Raw genomic sequence first — 24,225 nt, 5'->3', positions numbered from 1 at the left:
ATACATACACATTATATATATATATATATACATACAGTACATACATACACATTATATATATATATACATACAGTACATACATACACATTATATATATATATATATATATATACATACAGTACATACATACACATTATATATATACATACAGTACATACATACACATTATATATATATATATATATACATACAGTACATACATACACATTATATATAAATCAGTTTTGTATCGACACTCAGAAATTGGGAGCAGGATCAAAAGATCAAACATTTTATGTATGTCAGTAGACGTATCTACACTCCTTATCGTGATAAAGTATTAATTTATTCTATATACATATTTGTCTGTAAATATATAGAAAAATTCTCTCATATCACTCTGCATGTGATTCATCCAGAGAGACTGAGCAGGCACAGTGGCACTGGCAGCCCCTTTTGGTGCAAGTACATTCAGGGGCAGATTTATCAAGGGTCGAAGTGAAATTCGAGGGAATTTTGGAAGTAAAAAAATTCGAGATTCGAAGTAATTTTTTGGATACTTCGACCATCGAATAGGTTACTACGACTTCGACTTCGAATTCATTCAAAGTAAAATCATTCAAATATTCTACTGTCTCTTTAAAAAAAACTTCGACTTCAATACTTCGCCAAATTAAACCTGCCGAAGTGCTATGTTAGCCTATGGGGACCTTCTAGAGTATTTTTTTTGGAAGTGAAAGTAAAATCGGTTGGGGGCGCAGTACCCGAACCACCAACAGAGAGCGGTTAGTGACCTGAACTTTGATATTGAATAGAAAATTAGACTAAGGGGTCCGTTTACTAAAGTGCGTTAAAAATATTCGCACAATTTCTAGACAGAATTTTCGCCAAATATGTTATCGCCAGTTTACTAACCTGCGGTAAATATAAATTTGCAAATTTTCTTGCGCAAGAATAATTGTTCGCCAGTTATCGCATTCGCTGAAAATAACGCTACGTACACCTTAACACTTGGTTTACTAAACAGCGAAATGTGCTATAGACAAAATTAACGCCAGAATATTTGCAAACTTTTACCGCCACCTATGTAGTGGCGTAAAAGTATTTTTTTCGCCAGAAAATTCTCAAGGGGCAGGAAATATCCCATAATAATGGTTTTTTTACCCATAATTCTTTGCTGACAGGAGAGAGATCTGTAGTTATTGCTGACAGGATGTTTTGGCTTCTGCTTCTATCTGGTGCAACAGCAGCAGTTTCAGCTCAGTGGCGTATTATTGGCAGCGGCATCACAGTCCAAGGATTCGTCAGCCTCTATGATTTTTTGGTTTCATTGTGATTGGCTACATTAAACTGTGCATTTCTATGAAGCAAAGAGATTGACTGGTATCATTTCTTGTTCCTATGATTCTATTGGCAGAAGGGTTTATATGATGCAGACATGTTTGATTGGTGTCACTCTGGTGATGTTGTTGGATGGTATAATCATCAGTCAATAAAGTTTATAAGTTTTGAAGATGCATTTCTGGCCATAAATGTCACAGTAAAAATTTGCCATAATAACCGCCATAAAACAAGACTATTTTATAGCATAAATATTCGCAAAAACTTAATTTTTCGCCAGAAAATTCGCAACTCGCTAAAATTACCGCTAACGTAAGCTGGTTCCTTAACGTAGTTACCGCAAGTGATCGCAATGACTTCTGAGCGTATCGCTGTTTAGTAAACTTAGTCGCTGCGAATATTCTGGTGTAAAAATATTCTCAGCGATAACATGTGGAAACTTAAAGTCAGATTTACCGCACTTTAGTAAACGGACCCCTAAGTAAGCGGCGGGTTCAGGGCAATTGCCCCCGAACCACTCCATATATTTGCTGCGTGTCTAAACTGCAGTGATTTAATTGCTATATACTAAAGACTAAGGGGCAAATTCACTAAGATTCGTTGTTGCGCCAGCGTCTGCTTCGCCGCGCTTCGCCAGGCGTATTTTCGCCAGCGCTACGCAAATTCACTAAAATCCGAAGTTGTGCTCAGGTGAAGCGTAAGGTTGCGAAGTTGCGCTAGCGTTAATTTGCCAAGCAAAGTTACGCTAGCGATGCTTAATTTGCATACGGCGCCAAATTGAAGTTACAATGGAGGAATATGTAGCAGAACTACACAAGGCAGGGAAACTTTCAAAACAGCAAATAAAATTTTTATTTTGCCCTACACATGTGCCCACTGTATAGTTAAGTTGCCATGAGTTAGGAAATGTAGGGGGGAAGGAGGGGAGCCCCAAAAAAAATTTTTCAGCCTATCACCCATAAAAAAAGTAAAAACGCCAGAGTTTTTTGGGACTTAGAAACATTTTAAACTTTTTTGAAGCAATCCCTATCTACTCTATTGCGCTTCGCCTGTTCTGAGGTGGCGAAGGAAGTCTGGCGTAAAAGGTAGCGTTCAGAATAATTCGCGCGTCAGTGAATTTGCGTAGTTACGTTCGTTGCGCAAATTCGCCAGGCGTAAGGGTGGGAAGTAACACTAGCGAATTTACGCCAGCGTCCATTAGTGAATTGGCGAATTAACGAAAATGCAATACGATAGCGCATTCATGCTGGCGTTCGGGGCTTCGTCGTTTAGTGAATTTGCCCCTAAGTGAGCAATTAACAAATTAAATTTGCAGCACCTGCATTTGGTTGGAATCAGTTTCAGAGCAATCAATTCAAGCTTTTTGGTTGTAGAATCGGGTCAAATTTGCCTCCTGCATCATGATTTTCTTAATAAAATGGCTGAAAATGAACAACATTGACAATCCTAATGAAACCATCTGTTTGCCCACCACCACTATCTGAGAAGAATATTGGCTTTGGGTATTTTATATTCTTCTCAATCACAAACCTTGGGATGGTCACAGCATAATAATACAGGAGCTGTGAAGTGGGGGTGCTAGGAGGAATATAGGTCTGGAGCAGCCTTTTCCTTTTAGCTATATCCGTACTATAGCCTTCTGCCTCTAACTCTACTCTATTAAGCTGCCCTTCCTCTATGGAGGCCATTCCCGTAAAGGGCTGGTATCTGTTAATGTAGAATTTAAGTTGATTACTGCTAAAACAAAACATCCAAATTATTCCTAGAGAACAAACTTCTCTCCAGCATCACATATATATAATCATTTTTTTTCTTTCCGCAGATATGTGATAATTGAAAACGTGTGTCGGGAATCCATTGTGTTGGAACATACGGAGTGAATTGACTAACATTGGCAAATAGACTTTACCAAGCAGGTACAAGAACAAAACAGGGCTGTTTTTTTATATTATTCATCAGTCGATATTTGCAGTTTGCAGTCTAGACATTCAGTTGAAAGTGTTTACTGGATAAGCACAACTCTTGATGGTCAACTACTGACCTACTGTTGGACACAATATAAAACTTTCATTAATTTAAAACACTTTCATTTTAATATATTTTGGTGCGAGTGTATCATTTGTTCTCTCAATAGATTGCCTTTATCACCCTCTGTCTCTAAGGGGCATAAATGGAGAACTTACAAGTCAGATTTACAGATGTCTAAAATGTTTGACTCCTTCTGTCAGCAGGTTCTGCGCCCTTAGGTACAATAGTTCACTGTACTCACTTTTTCTTCTTCTAAACACAATTATTACTTGGGTTCTCATTATGTTTGCTTCTTTAGAGTTCACTGCTCTTCTTTAAACTGCTTGGTGTGTCTATTCATTATTCTGGGACTTCTCGGATGATAGTCACACTGTGGACTGCCCAATCGTTTATTGTGTTTGTAGTTTACTTTTAGCATCATTCACCCAGCTTTCTACTTGTAGAGTTTAACAGATGTTTTCTTAGCTTTCCTCTTCAAATTGGTAACAAAGCTCCTTTGACATTGGTGACTCTCTTGGCTTTTAGATAGAACCAGAAATTTTATGATGAACCGATTCCTGCATTACTGTCTCCATTTCTAAATTTGCTCCCCACCAATACATTTTTAAAAACCAAGTCCTGTCCCATCAAGGTAAATTGTATATAAAACACTAAAGATGGCATCATAAGCTCTCAAGTCAAGTTAACACTGGGCAGACCACTGGTCAATACTCTATTTGCTCCCCACCAACAATGGCTCCTTGAATCAACACAGTTGATAGAATCGCAGTTATGTCACAATGACCACCAACATTTGTATCACTACCTAAATGCCACTGTACATCTACATCCCTCCATTGGTTATTATCATCAATGGCTTACCTTCTTTCTTGTAAAATGCGTTTAAAAAAAAGTATCTAGACTGAAAAAATTGTGTTCTGAGCAAAGAACCCCACGAACAGTGTTATATGAGTGGGAATAGAACTGAAGAAAAAAATGAAAAACAAGTTTTACTATAGCTTGTCCATTTGACACCTTTAGACAAATTCAAAATGAAGGCAAATACTGTAGTTCTTTAATGAATAACTGGATTTCTCCTGATTTCTTCCATGCAAAGATACGTCTTCCTAAAAATTAAATAATGGACATTTTGTGCACCCTTGGAATCATGGAGAGTGCATTGGAATTGTCAACGTGGAAATCGGCACTAAGGTTTTTATTGCTTTAAAGTAAAATGCCAAGTTCTAGAATCATTGTAATATAGTTCTACTTACCTTGCTGTTTCCATATTAATGGCCTTTGTGTTGGATCTTACCTACTACATGTATCCTAGTGCTGCCTTGTTAAGTGTTTCTTTTTCTTTCAACTTCATCCTACTTGTGCTGCTTTCCAAAATATTTCATACCTTGGTTTTTCATCCTGCACATTCACCACCAAGGACTACCTTTGGAGACTGTCTTTGGTCAAGAATCTTTGTAAGAGTATGGGATTCATCTCTGCTGTTTATCCCAGACCTAAAAGGTTACTGGATAATCCAATAAACCAATCAAGCAGCAGTTGAATACTTTATTTGAAAGTTAAATCTTCTCCCTCTGGGATAGGTTTGCTCTTATAATCTGCAATCATTCTTCTTTTACATCTTGGATCAAAGGATGGACATCAATGTCCTAGAATAAAAATACTACTCTAAGGGGTAAATTTATCAAAGAGTGAAGTTCCGTCACTAGAGTGAAATTCCGCAGCTCTCAATTCATTTCTATGGGATTTTGAAAGGCGTATTTATCAATGGGTGAAAGTGAAAGTTCACCCTTTGATAAATACGCCTTTAAAAGTCTCATAGAAATGAATGGATAGTGACGGAATTTCACTCTAGTGGCGGAACTTCACTATTAACTTCACTATTAACTTCACTCTTTGATAAATATACCCCTATAGGTTTTACTTTTAGTGAAGTCTTCTCCTTCTTGCCCTAAAGCCAAGCATGGCTGAAACCCAACATCTAAGCTGTGGTTGAACATGTGGAATATGCTCAAGACCTTTGTATAAACTTAAAGAAACAAGTCAAACTGAAAAATATACATGCTGCTCATAAATCTGAAATATCTATCAATCAGTCTATATTTAGACATGTGTGTATATGCTTATGCAGCACTACTATATTTAAGCAGGACAAATTTCTTAGGCAAGGAGGGTTCTTTCCCTGTAGTTCTTACACACTTTGGTGCCTTATACAGATAAAGAAACTGACACAGAAATGAAACCCAGGCTTCCTGGATCAGAATCAAATGTGCAGTTGTTGTTTAGCCTATGTTTCTAGTAAGCTACATGTTCTATCATCTCTGCTACATTTCCTTCTCCATATACTATATCATTCACTATAATACATATAATAGCAGCTGTCTGCTCCACATATTTGGATGTATATAATGCTCTTTTCTTGTTCCCGATTTTGACAAATGACTAATTTGCTCAATATGTACAGGCGGCCTCCCTTGGACTTTCAAAGGGGAAATGTATTATGCTGAGTTGAGGAGGGGCGTTTGTTATTGATTTGGTCTCTTGGCTGTTGGAGACACCGCAGATCAGCTTAACAGTTCTTCATATGTATGAACGCTTCCACAGCCTATCAGTTCCTTTAACAGCTTTTGCTAACTAAAAAACAACATACTGGTTTTGTGTCTGTACAGAAAGTGCGCAGCCCCTTCACTCTACACAATTCCCCTTTCCTTGACTTTGTCCCCTGAATAATGACAAAGGAAATGAACGTTTGTAATGTTCCTACAGTGCCTACACATCATTAGCTCATGACTATATGTGGCTGTCTATGATTCCCAAGTCTACACATGTCAAGCACATGGGCTGAATGGGTTTGATTTGGTTTCAAAGTGCTTTAGACATTTTTCCTTAAAAAAAAATATTATTTAGTGCTTTTAGAATGACAGTTGCATTAACTTTAATCTCTGTGTTGGCGTGTGATTCAGATAACCCAAATTGTGTAATCTAAGGGATAGTTTGGGGGTTATAATGCATGTGTATGCAGTGGCAATGTGTAGGGTTAAACTCTAAGAAGAAGATGGGTCTCACCAGGCTGGTAGTCTTAACCCATGTCCTTGGTCAACTCACTTCCAGGCAGCAGAGCATCACATATTCCATAAATGGGCCAGTTGACAGGAGAAGGTGTGGTGTAGAGCATGGCCAACTTTATTAGATTACTATCATAAATAACACAAGGCATGACGAATCAAAGGGGAAACAAGCCCACGGATATGCTATTAATAGGCCTTCTCCAGTAATGTGCTGGGTTTGTGGTATTCAGAGCAAAGAAATTCACCCAAGGATCATAGTGGGGAAAAGTTTGATAAAAAATTCAGAGCATTGTTTTGTAACCGTTTCTAGATATTTTATGTGTATACTTAAGTGATGTTTAACCTGTGGCCCTTCAGCTCGTATGGCACTACAAAGCCCTCCTACAATGGCACAACTGTCACATCCCTAAGTCCACCCTGCACATGCTCAGGATAGGTGCAACATAAAGAAAAATCTCTTGAACTTGTGCAATACCTAATATGGCATACGGTGCAACAAGGCCTCGGAATCATTGTCCCTCCAACTGTTGCTGAAATATACTTCCCACATGCTCAGACAGTTGAAGGTTGCCAGGAGATGGTGGGGCTTGCAGTTCAACAACAGCTGGAAGCCTGCCATCTGGACACCCTTGCTGTACAAGTATGTTTATTCATGCGGGACGGCCACCCATCAATTTTATTATACGCGTTTAGTCCTCGTTTCTCTTCTTGGACTTTGTGCATTGGAGTCTCATTCACTGGTGTTCCCCAGACAGATGGTAGCACATAAATTCTACTCCACATCCTCTGTGTGTTGTTATAAAGCAGAGCTCACAGTGCCAAAAAACTGAAAACAAGTGACAGGAAAATTACTGGCCATATTCCAGTAAAAGAAACAAATTCAAGCTAATTTTTGGTTGATGTGTTTAATGACATAATGCATTGTTTTTCTTCTTAATCTCGCACAGAACCTCCCGAGCAGCCTCAGTTAATCGATTCGGTTACAGGTCTTGGAACACACCAGCTCTATTTCTACATTCTTCGCTCAATCCAATTAGCATCTTCTAAACACTCGCTGTGTGAGGTGGGGCCTTAAACGGCCTGTCTTATATCCACAGTGGGGAAAAAAATCAACATAATGAGATTTTTGTTTTTTTAAAGGCAGACATTTTTTTGTCATATGTTTAAAATTGACATCAAAACATTTCTTCCTGGCAAAAGACGTTGAGATGATTTGCTTGGGTTTATGTCCTGAGTAGAGCAGATTACTGGTAGAGAATGTATTTAGACATCAAGCTGCCGTTGCATCTTGGACGTGAAACCTGTGAAAGATAACAACTACGCACTGCAGCAAAACTGGCTGCACAATAAACAGCTCAAGTGTGAGGAGAGGCTTAGCTTCAAAATGAGATTTCTCTTGTCCAACTTCTCACTTTCAGGTCTGTCCGCAAGCGAAAGCAATGGCAGCTGCAGAATTACAACAAATAAAACAGAAATGTGAACGTAAAGTTCTGGTCTTAGAATCTGGCACAACTGGTTGGGAAATGTACGTGAGATTCGTGGCCAATAAATGTTGTGCAAAATATGGGTAAAATAAATCTGATCTCTTTTATCGTTTGTTCCTTTTAAAGGCACATGGTGATCCTGAATTGTTCTATAAACAGAAGCAAGCCAAAAGATTAGGCCTGGCTCTGTACCATGTCTTCATGTTTAATCAAAACAGGACTTCAAATATCATTATATTTCCCAGCATGACAATGTATAGTACAGGTATGGGACCTGATATCCAGAATGCTCAGGACCTGGGGTTATCCATATAACAAATCTTTCCATAATTTGGACCTTTGTACCTTAAGTCTACTAGAAAATCATGTAAACATTAAATAAACCCAATAGGCTGGTTTTGCTTCCAATAAGGATTAATTATATCTTAGTTGGGATCAAGTACAAGCTACTGTTTTATTATTACAGAGAAAAAGGAAATTATTTTTAAAAATGTTGATTATTTGGATAAAATGGAGTCTATGGGAGACAACCTTTCTGTAATTCAGAGCTTTCTGGATAACGGGTTCCCTGATCCCATACCTGTATGTATTGTATGATTTTAACTTTTTTCAGTCTTTTTTTCTAGAATTACAGGTACAAACGTTGCTTCTTTTTTGAGGGTGATTATGTTAACAGTTCATGTAAAATCATTAGGGGAGATCTAGAAAACCTAGCAGCTAAAAATCACAGGGGGTGAACTTACCAAATTCCCCTGGCTGGAGCTTCTCCTCTTTATAAATTGCCGTGGCCCATGGTGACTTTCCTTAGGGCAGTGGGTGCCATTTCCACTCTTTTTACCTTCACCAGTTCATACAGCATGTGCGCTCCAGAACCTTTCGTCATCATGACTTAGCATTCGCCAAGCAGGAATGAGACAAAATGTGTTTTGCTTCAATTTTCGAATGTAAAACATTAAAGGCTAATGTTCATTTTATAATCACAACCATGAAACAAGGATTTATGAAGCATAACACACTGCCCCTAAGTGTTATATCTAAAATTACTGTAGCAGGTTAATTGAATGTAACAGCAGGGACAGTTGTAATTGTGAAAAAAATACTACCATTCATATATTCTGCTGTATCCCAAAACATGAATCCCTTATGTAATAAGCCCATTGAAGTGTACAGGCATAGCATAGCCTTTCTGATAATAGCAGAGCAGAGAGCATTAGAGAATGGAACCATGCAGCTATGTTTTCTCCAATAGATGCTTAGTCAAGGAATACAAAAGGAAAAGTAAGACAACTTCATTTTCATTTTAATAAAAAAGGTAAACAAAACTATAAAAAGGAGACAACTGTTCCCCCTTCAGTAGGGGCCTCCCTGTGAAAAGATACAGCAGTGACTTGTTTGGGTAATGCACTAAATCTCAGGCCTCTGTCCCTTATCTGGGGCCTCATGTGCTGTAATCATTCTGCTCTGCTGCCAGAGGAACTTGCATTATGTCACTTGCTATTCGCTTGCTCTTCTCATTCCTCTGCACTTAATACATATATACTTATTTGGGGTGGGGTAATTCTTCCAAGAGGAACACAGTCAGGGTTGTATTTTCTAAACAGGCATCCAAGGATTCGGCAACTTGGAACTGCTGCAAGGTTACAAGGGGCCAGTGTCGGAGTCAGGCCAAACCATAGCACAGGGGGTAACAACAAGGCACTGTGACTGTTATATGCTATAGGATAAAATAGAGAAAAAAACACTTTATTGGGGAAGTAGGGGAAATGTTCCATACTGAATGGGCAGTGACAGACGCACCTCATGGACCTGCCACCATTTTATATGTGTCAAATAAGGTGCTTTTCATTCATGTTGACAAACAAAAAAGGGCATTTTGTCTGTATCTCTTTTTTTACCAGATGGCAGCAATGGACAAAAGACCCCATGTGCAGTAACCCTTATACTCACCGTACATCAACGTTTTGTTTTTTTATCACAGTCCGAATTTATGTCAATATTTTCTGATACAAACTCCAATCTAATCCCCATGGGTTTTTATAATAATTTATTATTACATCTTTCTAAAAATTTGCTTGGCAGGAAAAAATCAGATTTTCAAAATTTTTCACGTTTTCAGATTTTTCATCCGATTTTCACTATTTTTTCAAATGTTTCACCCCAAAGCTGGAATTTTTGCCTGAAAACTCAGAAAACTTCGGGGTATTGCACAAAACCCAGCGCACATCAAAAAATCATTGGGACTTCTCCCATTGACTTATATGCAACCTCGACAGGTCTTAGATGCTGGATTTTGAGATTCAAACTTTTCCAGCGTCTGGGTTTAATGAATTCCAAAGAAATCGTGATTTTTTAAAAGTCGGATTTTATAAAAAAAAAAAAATCAAAAAAATTTTTGCTGATTTTTGCATTCGGAGTTTAGAAAATAACCCCCGTAAAGATCCTCTTGTTGGCAGTGTCCTTAAACTAGTGAATTTTTGCCCCAATTGGCCACCTACATGATCATCCAATTATGGACAATCCAAAATACAGACTTGTAGGGACAGGACCACGTCCAAAGCCCCTAAACATGTACCAAAAATATACCAATGTCTGTAAGGGACAAATTAGCATCTATATCGGCTGTAAATGATGAGCTTTATTCTGACACTTACATCTATATCAGCTGCCATAAAGGAAGACCAAACTTCTGCTTTTTGCAGAAAAATAGAAGTTTAGACAAATTATTGTAATGCCAAAATTAACCTTTAAAACATAACGTTACTTTGTCTTCAGGATTGAGTCGACACATTTTCTAATGACAGTATCCCTTTAAAACAGAAATATTCAAAAAAATGTGTTTTCGATGTTTTCATGATTTTTTTTTAAGAATCATATTCCCATTAACCAAACATTAAAATGTAGTTACTTGTCAGTAATGCAATTGTGTGAATTCTTGGCATTCTAGTAGATAATATGGAACAGTTGTTTGTATATTACGGCATTTATTAGCTGCTAATGCCGGGGACTATACGCTGGCTAGAACATTCATTTACGTCTGTAGTAGCTCAGTCAGTTATTTAAACATATGTTTGAAACCCCTAGTGTTGCCATTTTATAAGGGGGAGTAATCCTGTAAGCTCCATTTCAATTGCATAATTATAATTTGGTTTACATGAGAAACAACCCACACATATCACATTAAATCAGAGGTTCATCAGTCCATTTGTTTCTACTATATTATTGCCCCCTCCTGGAGCAAAGCAATTACACTGCTGGCATCATTGCAGAGGAGACCTCAACCAAACAAACTTGAAAGTCGACAATCGAAATCAAGCAGATGTGGCATATATAACTGATAGTGCTCTTTGTTCTAAATTGCAACCAGATATCTTTACCGTGTTCCAGTTGGGATTTATTTCTAGGGCTCATAAACATCTTATGACTGTGCTTCACAGCATAACACTTACATCTGAAGCAGAGCCTGTACTTGACTTTCACAAAAGAATAGGATGTTGACACACAGTCCAGAGATGATCTTTTAGATGAAGAACAACATCTCGAAGTCAATCTTATAGAAAGTGGGAGATAATGAAAAAGATACAGGTGATTCCCACTTTATTAATAGGATAACACTGTAGTTATTGAACCAACAAAAGGGGCAGATTCACTAAAGGGCGAAGTGGCTAACGCTAGCGACTTTTTGCCAAGGACATCGCCAATTCACTAACAGACGCAGACAGTGTCGGACTGGCCCACCGGGATACCAGGAAAAGTCCCGTGGGCCCTTATGCTGCTAGACATTTGGCCTATTTCATGGCCATTCCCAAATGCTATGAGAACAAAGAGGCTAAATAGATGGAATAATAGATTATAGAATGTAAAAGAAAGAGACTAGGAGAATAGAGGTTGAGCGAGGAGATTAAGAATAATAGCACTAAGAGTGGGCCCCTGGTCAATGGTTTTTGGGTGGGCCCCTGGTGTCCCAGTCCGACACTGGACACAGACACCAATTCGTTAGCGAATGGGACTGTCGCTAGCGTTCATTCATACTCTATTGCCAGGAGACATTTCGCTCAGGCGAATGGTCGTTGATCCGCAAAATGAGTAAAGTGCGGATTTTACTGAACGAATGGAATTTCCCCAAAGCTGCAGTGTGATAAGGCTATAAACTTGATTTCCATCACACATGGATGGGCTCTTTTGCTCTAAGAAATCCCTATGGAGCGTAGGAATGGAGACGTGTAAAAAGGGTTCAGGAATAAATGTGACAGTTGCTCGGTTTAGTTGTTCTCTCCTTGCTCTACAGCGTCGTTGTCATCGCATGCGGTGTCTGATGTCCATAATGTTAAGTTGTCTCTAAGCAGCTGCATGATAAGGGTACTGTCTTTGTAAGACTCTTCATTTAGGGTATCAAGTTCTGCAAAACAGTGTAAACAGTGTAATTTAGAAATAAAAACGACACCATAAAAATTATGAACTTTTTAAAAAATAAAATGTGAAAATGTCATCAGCAAAAAAAACAATACATCCACTGGAACTTCTCACGATTCTTGATAAATTATCCAGTTCCCTAATTTTTTTGAACCAAGACTTCTTGAATTAGAAGGAAAAAGGACCATGGCAGGTGCCATTGAAAAAGTGAAAATGTAGTAAGAAGAATGCCTTCATTTAGGGGGTTATGTACTAAACTCCGAATGCAAAAATCGTAAAAAATTTGTGATTTTTTTTAAAATCTGACTTTTAAAAAATCAAAAAATTTTCGGAATTTATTAAACCCCAAGGATAGGAAAGTCAGAATCTGAAAATCCGTCATCTAAGACCTGTCGAGGTTGCATATAAGTCAATGGGAGAAGTCCCAATGATTTTTTGATGTGCTCTGGGTTTCATGCAATACCCCAAAGTTTTCGGAGTTTTCCGACAAAAAGTATAAGAAGTCCGAAAAAATCGTGAAAATCAGATTTTTTCCCACAAAGTAAATTTTCAGGTAAATGTAATAATAAATAAGTGTAAAAAAACCTGAGCGGATTTCATCTGAGTTTGCAGCAGAAATTGTTGAGATAAAAACGGACTTTGATAAATAACCCCCCAAGACTTTCAGAGGTTTTTGGATTTTTTTTCTCAGCAATTGTCCGAAAACCTTTTGAGGATTTAGCACATCATTAGCACAGCATTTTTTTTGGTACTTTTTATATTGGAATCTTTTAATAACTTTCATGGCATTAGTGGTTTTCTAAGTTTGCTGGGGAGCAGTAACCCATAGCAATTAGAAAAAAAACTTGAAAACCTGAAAATCTGCAATGTGTGCTTATTTATGAAAATACCTGTACTTGTATTTCAAAAGAATACATTTTCCGGTGGACAGTTGTGTTTTCCTTGTCATATACATTTATTTTTAAAAATATTAAAATTGAAAAATAATTTATTTTATAAATGCTTTGCTGTAACGTATAGTAGCACAACAGACTGTGGGAAGTTTTTAATGATTCTAATATTAAGAACAGAATAATCCATTAGATCGGGGACAAATAAAACATTATATATGATTTATTGCATGAAGCTCCATGTATTTTGGGTTGTAAATATCATTCTTCTTTCAGCTATTTGCCTACAAAATAAAAACATGTACCAATAATCCCTGCAGCCATATCTTTTGGATCCTTCAAAAGCAGCAACAAATGTGGCCTTATAGTTTTAAAATAAAGGTTTCAGTACCCCATCCAACTTCAAAGCCAAATGAGATTTCCTCAAAAGTAACCTATACATTAGGTCTGGCTATAAAAAAAAAGGTCAGCTATGGATAAAAGATTTTCAACACCGATCTGTAGGACATTCATCCATTAGAACTCTTCATTCAATAATTAGTCATATTTTTTAGTTGAAGAAAAACGTCCCTTACATTAAGCATGTTGGGATCTTCCAAGTTTGTTTTTTGCCATTGTACATTTTCTTGGACTAAAGATATTCTTGCTTGTCCCTCTGGTAGGAACATTCAGTAATAAGAAATAGAATGTTTGGTATCTAAAGGGAGAAAAATATGTGGTTATGTGTTTATTTGGAAGAGATCAGCGAGTATGACCCCTATTTTTTATTATACAATGCTTAATTGGTTGTGCTTGCTCCTTCATTTCATTTAGCAGAAACAATAGCATTACAAATAAATACTTTGCAAAACTAATTGATTAATGAGCCTTCCAACTTGGAACAAGATTTATAGTCTCATGATTACTCTTCCCAAATAATACTGATTTAATTTTTCCCATAGCAATTTTAGAAATTTCACTCAAGGCTTACATTATAAGTTGTTTAGCACCAAAAAAAAATAACATCAACACTATTGATAATTTTATTTAAAATTCAGAGATAGTGGCAACACATTCTCTCATTCTAACGTCTCAGGCTAAGTTGTGGATCTAAGGACCTAAGGCCTGCTTAGCAATTTGTTTTCAATTGTTCAACATTTTGTATGATATTTTTTGCCAGGACTAACCTGTTCCTCCCATTCTTCCTTTGCAATATGGAGTAAACCTCTTGGGTGTTCTCCTGTTTTATGTCACATCTTCTAATTTCTCTAATTTTCAGACAAAGGGTTACACAGATCCTTTAGAATCTCTTTGTAAACTCCAGCTCTAGATAACACGTAGTACTTCTTAAGCAATGTTTTTTGAGAAAATGTTTGGGAGTGGGTCACAGGGTAGTGAGGAGCATAATAGACTATTAATAGAATTCTCTTGTTCCACTTAGCTAATTTTCTAAAGAAACTACCCAGTCACTGGTGTAACTACATTTTACTGGGCCCCACAGCAAATTCATTCTAGGGTCCCCAACATAACCAGATTTTGTAAATGTTTTACCAATATATGTTAAAATTGCTCATTATTTAAGGCCTCATGGGTCCCCTATATATCCTGGGTCCCATTGTAGCTGCAGGGTCTGCTTCCTCTGTAGTTATGCCCTGCACCAAGTCCATTGCAATCAGAGCCAGGCCAGGCAACCTAGGCACCAGCTGGGCACGTATGCGGCCATTTGCCATGTAAGCATCCATGAAGTGACGATAGGCACGTGAGCAGAATCATAATATGACTCTGAGATAGAACCGGCAGTCAGGGAGAGTGGGGACTGGACCTGGGGTAGGTGACAGAGAAGGTACGTGGCTGCCACCCCCCCTGCTTTCCCCCCTATGGCACGTCTACTCTGCCTACCCCTAGTTCTGGCCCTGATTGCAATGCTTTCAAATAAAATATCAGTTTAGGCACTGGAACAAGAGGCACCCTAAGGTGAGGCTTAGGGGCCGATTCACTAAATTCGAGTGAAGGATTCGAAGTAAAAAAACGTTGAATTTCGAAGCATTTTTTGGGCTACTTCGACCATCGAATGGGCTACTTCGACCTTCGACTACGACTACGACTACAAATCGAAGGATTCGAAGTAAAAATCGTTCGACTATTCGACCATTCGATAGTCGAAGTACTGTCTCTTTAAAAAAAACTTCAACCCCCTAGTTCGACATCTAAAAGCTACTGAAGTCAATGTTAGCCTATGGGGAAGGTCCCCATAGGCTTGCCTAAGTTTTTTTGATCGAAGGATATTCCTTCGATCGTTGGATTTAAATCCTTCGAATCGTTCGATTCGAAGGATTTAATCGTTCGATCGAAGAAATAATCCTTCGATCGTACGATCGCAGCATTTGCGCTAAATCCTTCGACTTCGATATTCGAAGTCGAAGGATTTTAGTTCCTAGTCGAATATCGAGGGTTAATTAACCCTCGATATTCGACTCTTGATGAATCGGCCCATTAGAGTTGGCTAGCTGGCACATCAGACATAAAGTAAATCTTGTTTTTTTTTGTTTTACAGAAGTTTCAGGTTTTCCATTGTAAGGAGGCCCCAGAGTCCTGAAGGTCTCCAAAGTACCCACCAGAGCCTTGGCTTCATAGTAAAGGGTTTTGGAATTTATATTGCTACCCACTTTCTTACTTATTGTAGAATCCCATGTAAAAACCTATGTCCTTAGGACAATTACAATCTGCATAGGGGTGGAGCTCTTCAGTTTAATATAAATATATTCATTCAAACAGCAGTGACCTTGGAGATTTCTTTTTATAGTATTTCCAGTTGGGGAACCTTTGGGCTCAGCACTGTAGTCATACCAGTCTTTGCATAACCTCTTCCTTAAGTGTGTGTTATATACTACATCCTAATCCCCTAATCACAAGAATGCCTTTTGAGCTTCTCCCAATTAAAATGGTGCAACTGTTCAAGGGGCCACTTTTCTCTAGTGGCAGTAGATAAGCCTCCTCATCATTCTAGGAAGACACGTTTTGTACAGTGATGTCCACGTACTATAATGCTGTCAGAATCAACAGTCAAATTAATGAGAGCATTCTCCGCAGGTTCCTGTACCACATGACTTAACGTTGATCTGTCCTCCTCACCTATGACATGGAGCTTGTGTATAAGAATTAGGGGAAGATTTATTAAGGTTCGAATGTTAAATTAGAATTTGAATATTCGAATTGGTTTTTTGGTCAAAATTCACAATTTCGAATTTAAAACCACCAACTTGAATTTGAAATGTATCATCCCTCTACCCTGGAAGTAACTTGAATTCAATAGGTTGCCACCTAAAACCTGCCTCATGAGGAAACTTCGGGCGACTTCGGAAAACGAAGCGCTCCGAGTGCTATCCCGCCGGCGATTTAGATTCTAGCCAACGGAAAGGCAGTTCGGGGAGATTAGACGCCCCGAAGAAGAGACAATTTGTCGCCAGGCCACTAAGTCTCCTGGAATCTTCATGTGTGTCTCTGCCCTAACATTCGACCTTTGATAAATCATCCCCTTAATGTACATCATATTTCAAAATATAAAGGAGTTATTTATCAACTTTCATAATCCCACAGTTTGCAAACTTTGCACCACAAATAATGAATGTAAATAATGCTTTAAAAACCACCAATTTTGATACTTATAAAGCGAAAAAAAACTGGAAAAACTCCAATGTAAAACTTCAGTATCTAAAAGCTTCAGAGGTCAAGTAAAAGTCAATAGGAACTGTCCTAGCCAAAATTTAAACAGTTTATTCAATTTGAGTCTTTCACTTTTGTTATTGTTTGAGCCTTTGTTATTTTTGAGCTTGTAATCGAAAATTGATGAGTAAAATGTGAATTTGAGGCATTCGAGTTTTTTTATATTCGGTACCATTCGAGTTTTTTTAAATTATACATTTCTTTGAAGTAGAAAAAAACCTAAAAAATTACACAAATCTTTATTTTGATAAATAAGCCTCCCAATCTACATTTTGGTGTTTGATAATCATTTAATAGCCGGAGATGAACAGTGTCGTCTTTAACACAGTAACAAAACCAATTCAATACATTTAATAAACTCTATAAAATAACCTTGGTTAGAAGAACTGTGACTTGTTTGTTGAAATGATTAATCAAGTTACGATCGGTCTTTATTGTAGCCTCAGTACAATTATTCACTAGAAACACAACCCCAAACTAACAAGAAGCATTTCATTAACCATGATCATCCAGTACAGCATGGACTTAACTCTATCTAAAAACACTGTTGTTATCAAGTTTTTTGTTATATATTGTTTTAACTGCTACAAAAATAAAGACCAATAATCCAAATTGGACACATGACGCCCTGCAGTATCTTGTCAATTAAGGCTGTAGCTGGATCCAGGATTAGGGGAAATCTAAAAGTATTATGTTGCAAACCTGAATCAAAAAGTCTGTTCACGAGGCAGGACCACAAGTGTGATACAAGGCCTCGTTTTCTCTACAGCCTCTAAAATTACTGGAGGCAACTACAGGGGCAATTGTTGCTATACATCACAGCTGTGTACACCAAGGGGGTTATTTATCAAAGTCCGAATTTATCTCAATATTTTCTTCTACAAACTCCAATCAAATCCGCTTGGGTTTTTTACGCTTATTTATTATTACATTTTCCCCAAAATTTGCTTTGCGGGAAAAAAATCTGATTTTCACATTGGGACTTCTCCCACTGACTTATATGCAACCTTGACAGGTCTGAGATGCTGGATTTTCAGATTCGGACTTTTCCATCCTTGGAATTTAATGAATTCCTAAAAATTTGTGATTTTTTAAAAGTCAGATTTTAAAAAAAAAATCACAAATTTTTCGGGAGTATTCGGAGTTTACTCAATAACCCCCAGATGCAGATTATGTGTAAATAAATTATTCATTCTTCAGAATTGATATACATGCCAGGACGCAATAATAGCTAAGAGGATAGTACAGAAAGCCTATTTGCAATATTTTCTGCTACAAACTGCAATCAAATCCGCTTGGGTTTTTTTACGCTTATTTATTATTACATTTCATCATTTCATCAAAATTTGCTTTGCGGGAAAAAAAATCTCATTTTCACATTGGGACTTCTCCCACTGACTTACAGTATATGCAACCTCGACCGGTCTGAGATGCTGGATTTTCAGATTCCGAGTTTTTTCCATCCTCGGAGTTTAATAAATTCCGAAAAATTCGTGATTTTTTAAAAGTCCGATTTAAAAAAAAAAATCACACATTTTTCGGGAGTATTCGGAGTTTGCTAAATAACCCCCAGATGTAGATTATGTGTAAATAAATTCTTCATTCTTCAGAATTGATATACATGCCAGGACCCAATAATAGGTGGATGAATGTTCAGTGGTGATTTTACATTAAAGCTGTCCAACAACCACTGCCATTTAACTATGACAAAAGTACAGTGTTTTGGGATAGGAGCAAAGGTAGTCCAATGAAATAGTGTCAAAGGCAAGTTGGTACAGGTAAAAAAAAAATCACCGAATTTTGTATAGATGGGATTAAGCGTAGAATTGATATTAGTGTATGAAGTACAACATTCTCAAATTTCTCCTGTGACAATATACAGCTGCTGGATTTGGAGCATAGTGGGCAAATGTGGGGATGAGTATAAAGGGAATTAAACATGATGGTATAATAAAAAGAAAAGACTGCAATATGGTACAAAATTGCAAACATCAACTAAGAGCATCATTTCTCATAGATCCTACAATCCTGGATCTGGTACCAATTTGAAATGGATGCCTAATTCCATCAGCTACAGGCACATTGAAGGCACTGAACCTTCCAGTCAACTGATGATTGGTCTTTTTTATCCACAGTATAGCTAATAGTCAATTCATTTCATTGAGGGCCAAATAAGCAGCATGTCTTTCATTAAAATTGTGCTGCATAGTATTATGTCTAAAATACAAAGAGGCAGTACTCTGGCCGTTGATCAGTAGAGGGAAATGCAACACAATACCATAAAAACACTAGACTGGAAGTTGAAGAAAACACATTCAAAAATAGATTGAATCAGTCAAAGAAAACAGTAGTGTGCCTTTTTCATACAAGCTTTTGCAAAATACCTCCCATATATGAGATGAATGCAGAGCAGTCTCTGGAATCATAAATGGGAATTCAAAAATATATTCTAGCAGTTAACCAGGTGGCCTAATAGTCCTCTAGGAGTAACTAATAGATTGTTGGAGAGGTGGGTTAGACCAGCAGAATGAGAATGCAAACCAAGGACACCTGTAGGGTTATATCCTTGTATAGTATAATAAATATAATACATTTGCTTAAATATATATAAAAATATATATAATATATAATATTATAGTGAATTTTGGCAAAAGAACTACTGTAGATTAAACTCTTTTTGGGTTTTGACTTTCTTTACTACGTTTTATATTCTATGGCACTTCTAAAGTGGAGTTTGGAGTGAAGTTCTTGGTTTGTTTTTGGTCCTCTTGAAATCCATGCAGTTTCCACCACCTGAGAAGCATTAGAAACATTTCTCATATCTTCCTGAGTTATTTTGTATTAAAAAATTAAGCAAATGTCATATTTTTCACCAAAAAATTGTTCCGACTCAAGGGCCATTATACTAAAAGGAGTCTTTAAAGGAATAATATTTCCACCAACATTTTTCTTTCTGTTCTCTAATTGTTCTCTGCATTTTGTTGTTTTCCGAGTCTGTTGTTCCTAACGCAAGGGATTCAAATTTAAGAGACAGTAAGGCGTGTTTGTCTTTCATTCATGTGTCTTTATTAGGTATTTAACATTCTGTGTAGAACACATGGGTGCAATTCGCTGAAGTAATAACATTCAAGAATGTAGCATCTGATATCTGTAGTAGTGCCCTCAGATGCTGCTTCATGTGTTCAGCTGAGTAAATGCATTCCTGGAAGCAAAAAACAGTCCGTTTTCATGGAAACGGCAGAAAGGGCTGTTTGAAATATCCTCAAGCCCTCGAATATCCTCAGTCCCTTGAGGATAGAAAACAATGCGGGTTTGCACACACGCACAACTAATACACTGAGTGCTTTAGAAGTCCATAAAATTAATCCAGGCTAGCCAAACTCATTTAATGGTGAAGTTCTCCTGCAGGGTTGCTTTAAATGTAATGGAGAAAGCGTATTATTATTATTATTATTTATATAGCCCCATTGTCTCCTATACTAAGGGGACATAAACACAAGAACGCAACATTACATACAGACAATAGCATCTCATTGGAGATTCACCTCCATGGGAAACTGTTGACCATTCATGTTGTGTTTAAGAAATTTTTCTGAAAAGTGAGGGATAGAGAGGTCCATGTAATAATTGCAGTATGATATATGGGCCTTAGTTTTATGAAGTAGAGTTCGCCTAGAATGAAACACATGGTGCTTCTATGCCACAAGCCACAGTCTCCAAAAGATTTCTATTATACTATAGCTAGGTGCAAACAAGTGAAAGAAATTCAAATATTATATCTTAATACCTCTGCTACTATTTGGTGTATTAGCCCCTACCTTGCTACCTTGCTAGCTAACAATATTGTTTGAACTTCCATCCTTTTTGACTGGATGGTAAAAAAGTATCATCAAAAGAAGGGAAACTTTGTACTAAGGAGAATGAAAAGTAGAATCACTGAGGATTTCCAATTTATTGGACACTACCCAGTCCTCTTAATTATACAACATTCAACAAAACATTGATTGATAGTATGTTCACAGTCCAACCAAGTGGTCTCTATGTTATCTCAATGTTTGTTTGTTTGTTTTCCCATTCTGGTTTCTTCCCACCTTCCAAAAACATATAGGGGCAGATTTACCAAAAGGGCGAAGTGGCTAATGCTAGCTCCAATTCGCTAGCGTTACCACCCCAAAGGGACATTGCCAATTTACTAACGGGCACAGGCGTCAATTCGCTAGCAAAAGAGACAGGCACTAGCAGTCATTCACACTTTATCGCCAGGCAACAATTCGCTCTGGCGAATAGACGTTACTCCGCAAATTAACTAAAGTGCGGATATAACTGAACGTTACCTCTTTTGCCAGAGTTGCCTTCACCACCTCAGACCAGGCAAAGTGCATTAAAGTATCTAGGTTTTCCTAGATCTAGGTCTTTTACATTATATTCTATGAGCCAAAAATGCATCAAAGTCCAAAAAACTCTGGCAACTTTTCCTTTTTTCAGCCTGATTGCCTGCAAAAGACCTAACTTTTTTGGGGTAACCTGTTTTTCCCATACATTTGCAAACATATGGAACATTAATTTTACAGTGGGCACATGTGTAGTGCATTAGAATAACTCTACTGTCTTTAGTAAGGTTCCCTGGATATGTGTTTTAAAAAGTGTAATTTGTAAGTATATGCACCAACATTTAACATAAAGACGTCCATACAACTTTAAATTTCCCGCCCTATGCAAATTGACTTAAGCACAAGATCCCTAAGATCCTCTCATTATCTTGAGAGGAGTTCCAAGGCTGAGGCTGATTGGCTTTATGTTAATGAAGTAGAGAAAGAGACCAGAGATGAAGAATTGAGGTTCTTCAATATTGGACTGCTACCATCTCTACAGATAGATTTCTCTTTGTAAAACATAAAGGTATCTTTTAGTAACTAGAAGGAGATCAAAAATGGCTGACATGAGCTTGAGGCATAGCTGACCTTACAACAAGCACATTTCCAGATCAATTAGCCACATATATGAAGCAGCAGCTCCTATATAAAGCATGTGGAGGCAGATAATGATGACAGTGAACAGTTGCTTAGTTAGCAGTTTTACTCCATCCCCAAGACATATAATTGAGTTAATTATCTATAACATGGAATAGATCATTAACCGAGTATGTCTGAGAACAAAACCATTGCAAAACAATATGGACAATCTTAATCTTAATTATGCTATAATATGTCTGTGATTATTTCTTTGCTTTCACTAAAAATTGGAAATTCCCAAGGGCAGATTTGGCAAGCTATGCAATAATGCTCAAGACTACATTCAACAGATTTATAGTAGGATGGAACTTAATTTAAGAAGAACTATAATACAGATGCTGCTACAACTGAGAATTGTCAAAGAAATTACTCATCTAATTTGAGGGTTGACCTCCAATGTGTTAGTCTAAGCTTTGTGTTCATAAAAGTTGGCTTATAGACCAGCCGTGCCATTACTTGCAAAGGATGCAAGAATTCAAAGCTAGATTTAAAAAAATGTAAAAAAAATAATAAAAAAACTTTAGGGCTTTCTGAACTGAATAGATTAATCATGGCTTGGATTCTTGGCTTGATCGTTGGATTTCTGCAGCTCTAGCTTTTCTAGTTCAACTGTATATGCAAATGAGAGTTACAAGACTGTGAGATAAGGAGAGTTTTCCAAGAAAAGAAGAATATCCCTTGAGTTCAGAGATCTTAGCTGGAAGGAATGAGTTTTGACTAAACATTTCTAATCTCTTTCCTTTAGATTCTTGTTAGCAAGAATCTTGAGGAAGCAACAGTTATACATTCTTAAACCCTTGTGGGTTCAGAAGCAGCAGGGGATGGAGCAGTTTAATATGGTAGAACATACTGTTCCTCTCAATATCCAGAAGTCTCTCTTCTTTGAAGTAATTTGCTTTCCGTCTTGTAAATTGCTTTGAGTTTTCCCTTTGTTTACATCGCATAACCCTTTAGCATGAGAATGATGACCCTTCTGTATCTCTAAACTCTCACAAAATGGATTTCAACCCTCTGAAGAGTCCGCTGCTGTATCTCTGAGAATTTGGAGAACAGCTGAGCTGATTTATATTGTCTTTGGTGCCTTTGCCAGAAACTCTATTGACTGAAGAAGAAGGAGATCTAAAGCTAGCATGCCAATGAGTGTAAATCTATTAAAAAATACAGGAACATGCATGACTCCATATTTTTGGCATGTTTTCTTCAGCATACGTCTTTACATGGAAGCAAAGCATTTTACTTTTTGTGTCTAGGTAAATATATAGCATTCATTTTACTTGCATTTGCCTAGTCTGTGTAAAGTTGCTGGTGCTTAAAAAATAATGGCTATAAATACATTGAAGGTATTGATGCAGTGTAATAGCATTTAGGGGGCACAAAAGTAAACCCCTTAAACAGTACTTCCATCTGGGTCTGTTTCCGCTCTGCACATTGTGCTGAAAATAATATCCAGCTCATTGTGAAATGCTCAGTGCCAATGGGACCCAAACAGTCTTGACCTCACTGCCTACCATAGAGCAAGGCAGTAAGTTCAGGACTCTGACTTTCCTCTTTTACATGCTCATCCCTCCCTGTGTGTGCCCACTGACCTCCATTGTCCATGTGCATAATCCTTAGTGAAGTCTAGCTCTCTTATTAGAAACATTCAGCTTGATATAATTATAGTATGTTTCTTTATTTTTTCCTATCTTTTAGTTATAACCCTAATGCCCACTCCTAATATCCTATCTGTTACACAAGCCCCCCCAGATCCAATCATACCACACTGTCACAGTTATCTCCACTCAAAGAGGAGGAGGTCACTGGCCAATAAGTATTCAGTCTTCAGTCTGTCTCCACTGTGGCCTTTTCCTCTGACTTTGAACATGTTCTAGTAACAGCCACACATGGTCATTTGTCCCCATCCCAGATACCAATATATATACGTTGTCTTATCCCTTTACATTTTTAGAACATTCTCCCTGCAACCATTTGACTAAAGTCCTCCCTACTACATTTCTCTCTGCTCGACCCCATTCAGTCTGCTTTTGCTCAATGCAATCTAAATGCACAAGCCAAGTCTCCAATGACTTTCTTCTAAATGAGACCTGTCCATGTTACTACTCCTTGACCTCTGTGTTTAATAGTCTCATCTGTGACATCTAACATTTATTGGCATACAATGTACCCTTGTTTTAGATTCCTTCATACCTGTCCTATCAGTCATACCATGCCTTCTCTGTTTCTGGGTGAAACTTCCTCAAAACTCTTTCTGTAGGGGTCCCTAAAGGCTTTTTATTTGGGTCCCTACTGTTCTCACTATATTTACACATCTTGG

General features: G+C 37.5%; 1 long non-coding RNA gene across 1 annotated transcript in view; it reads left to right on the top strand.

Annotated features, from left to right (window-relative positions):
* Window positions 1-3,419, top strand: part of LOC121395567 — a 43,501-nt gene extending 40,082 nt beyond the window's left edge. The window contains exon 2 of the long non-coding RNA XR_005962558.1: window positions 3,143-3,419. This is a non-coding gene — a long non-coding RNA (uncharacterized LOC121395567). The remainder of the gene's footprint in view (window positions 1-3,142) is intronic.
* The last annotated feature ends 20,806 nt before the right edge of the window (window positions 3,420-24,225 follow it).

The sequence above is a fragment of the Xenopus laevis genome, chromosome 1L, assembly GCF_017654675.1.
Source record: "Xenopus laevis strain J_2021 chromosome 1L, Xenopus_laevis_v10.1, whole genome shotgun sequence".
Lineage (NCBI taxonomy): Eukaryota > Metazoa > Chordata > Amphibia > Anura > Pipidae > Xenopus > Xenopus laevis.
Note: the sequence above shows the minus strand (reverse complement) of the source record. Positions and strands in the feature narration are given on the sequence as shown.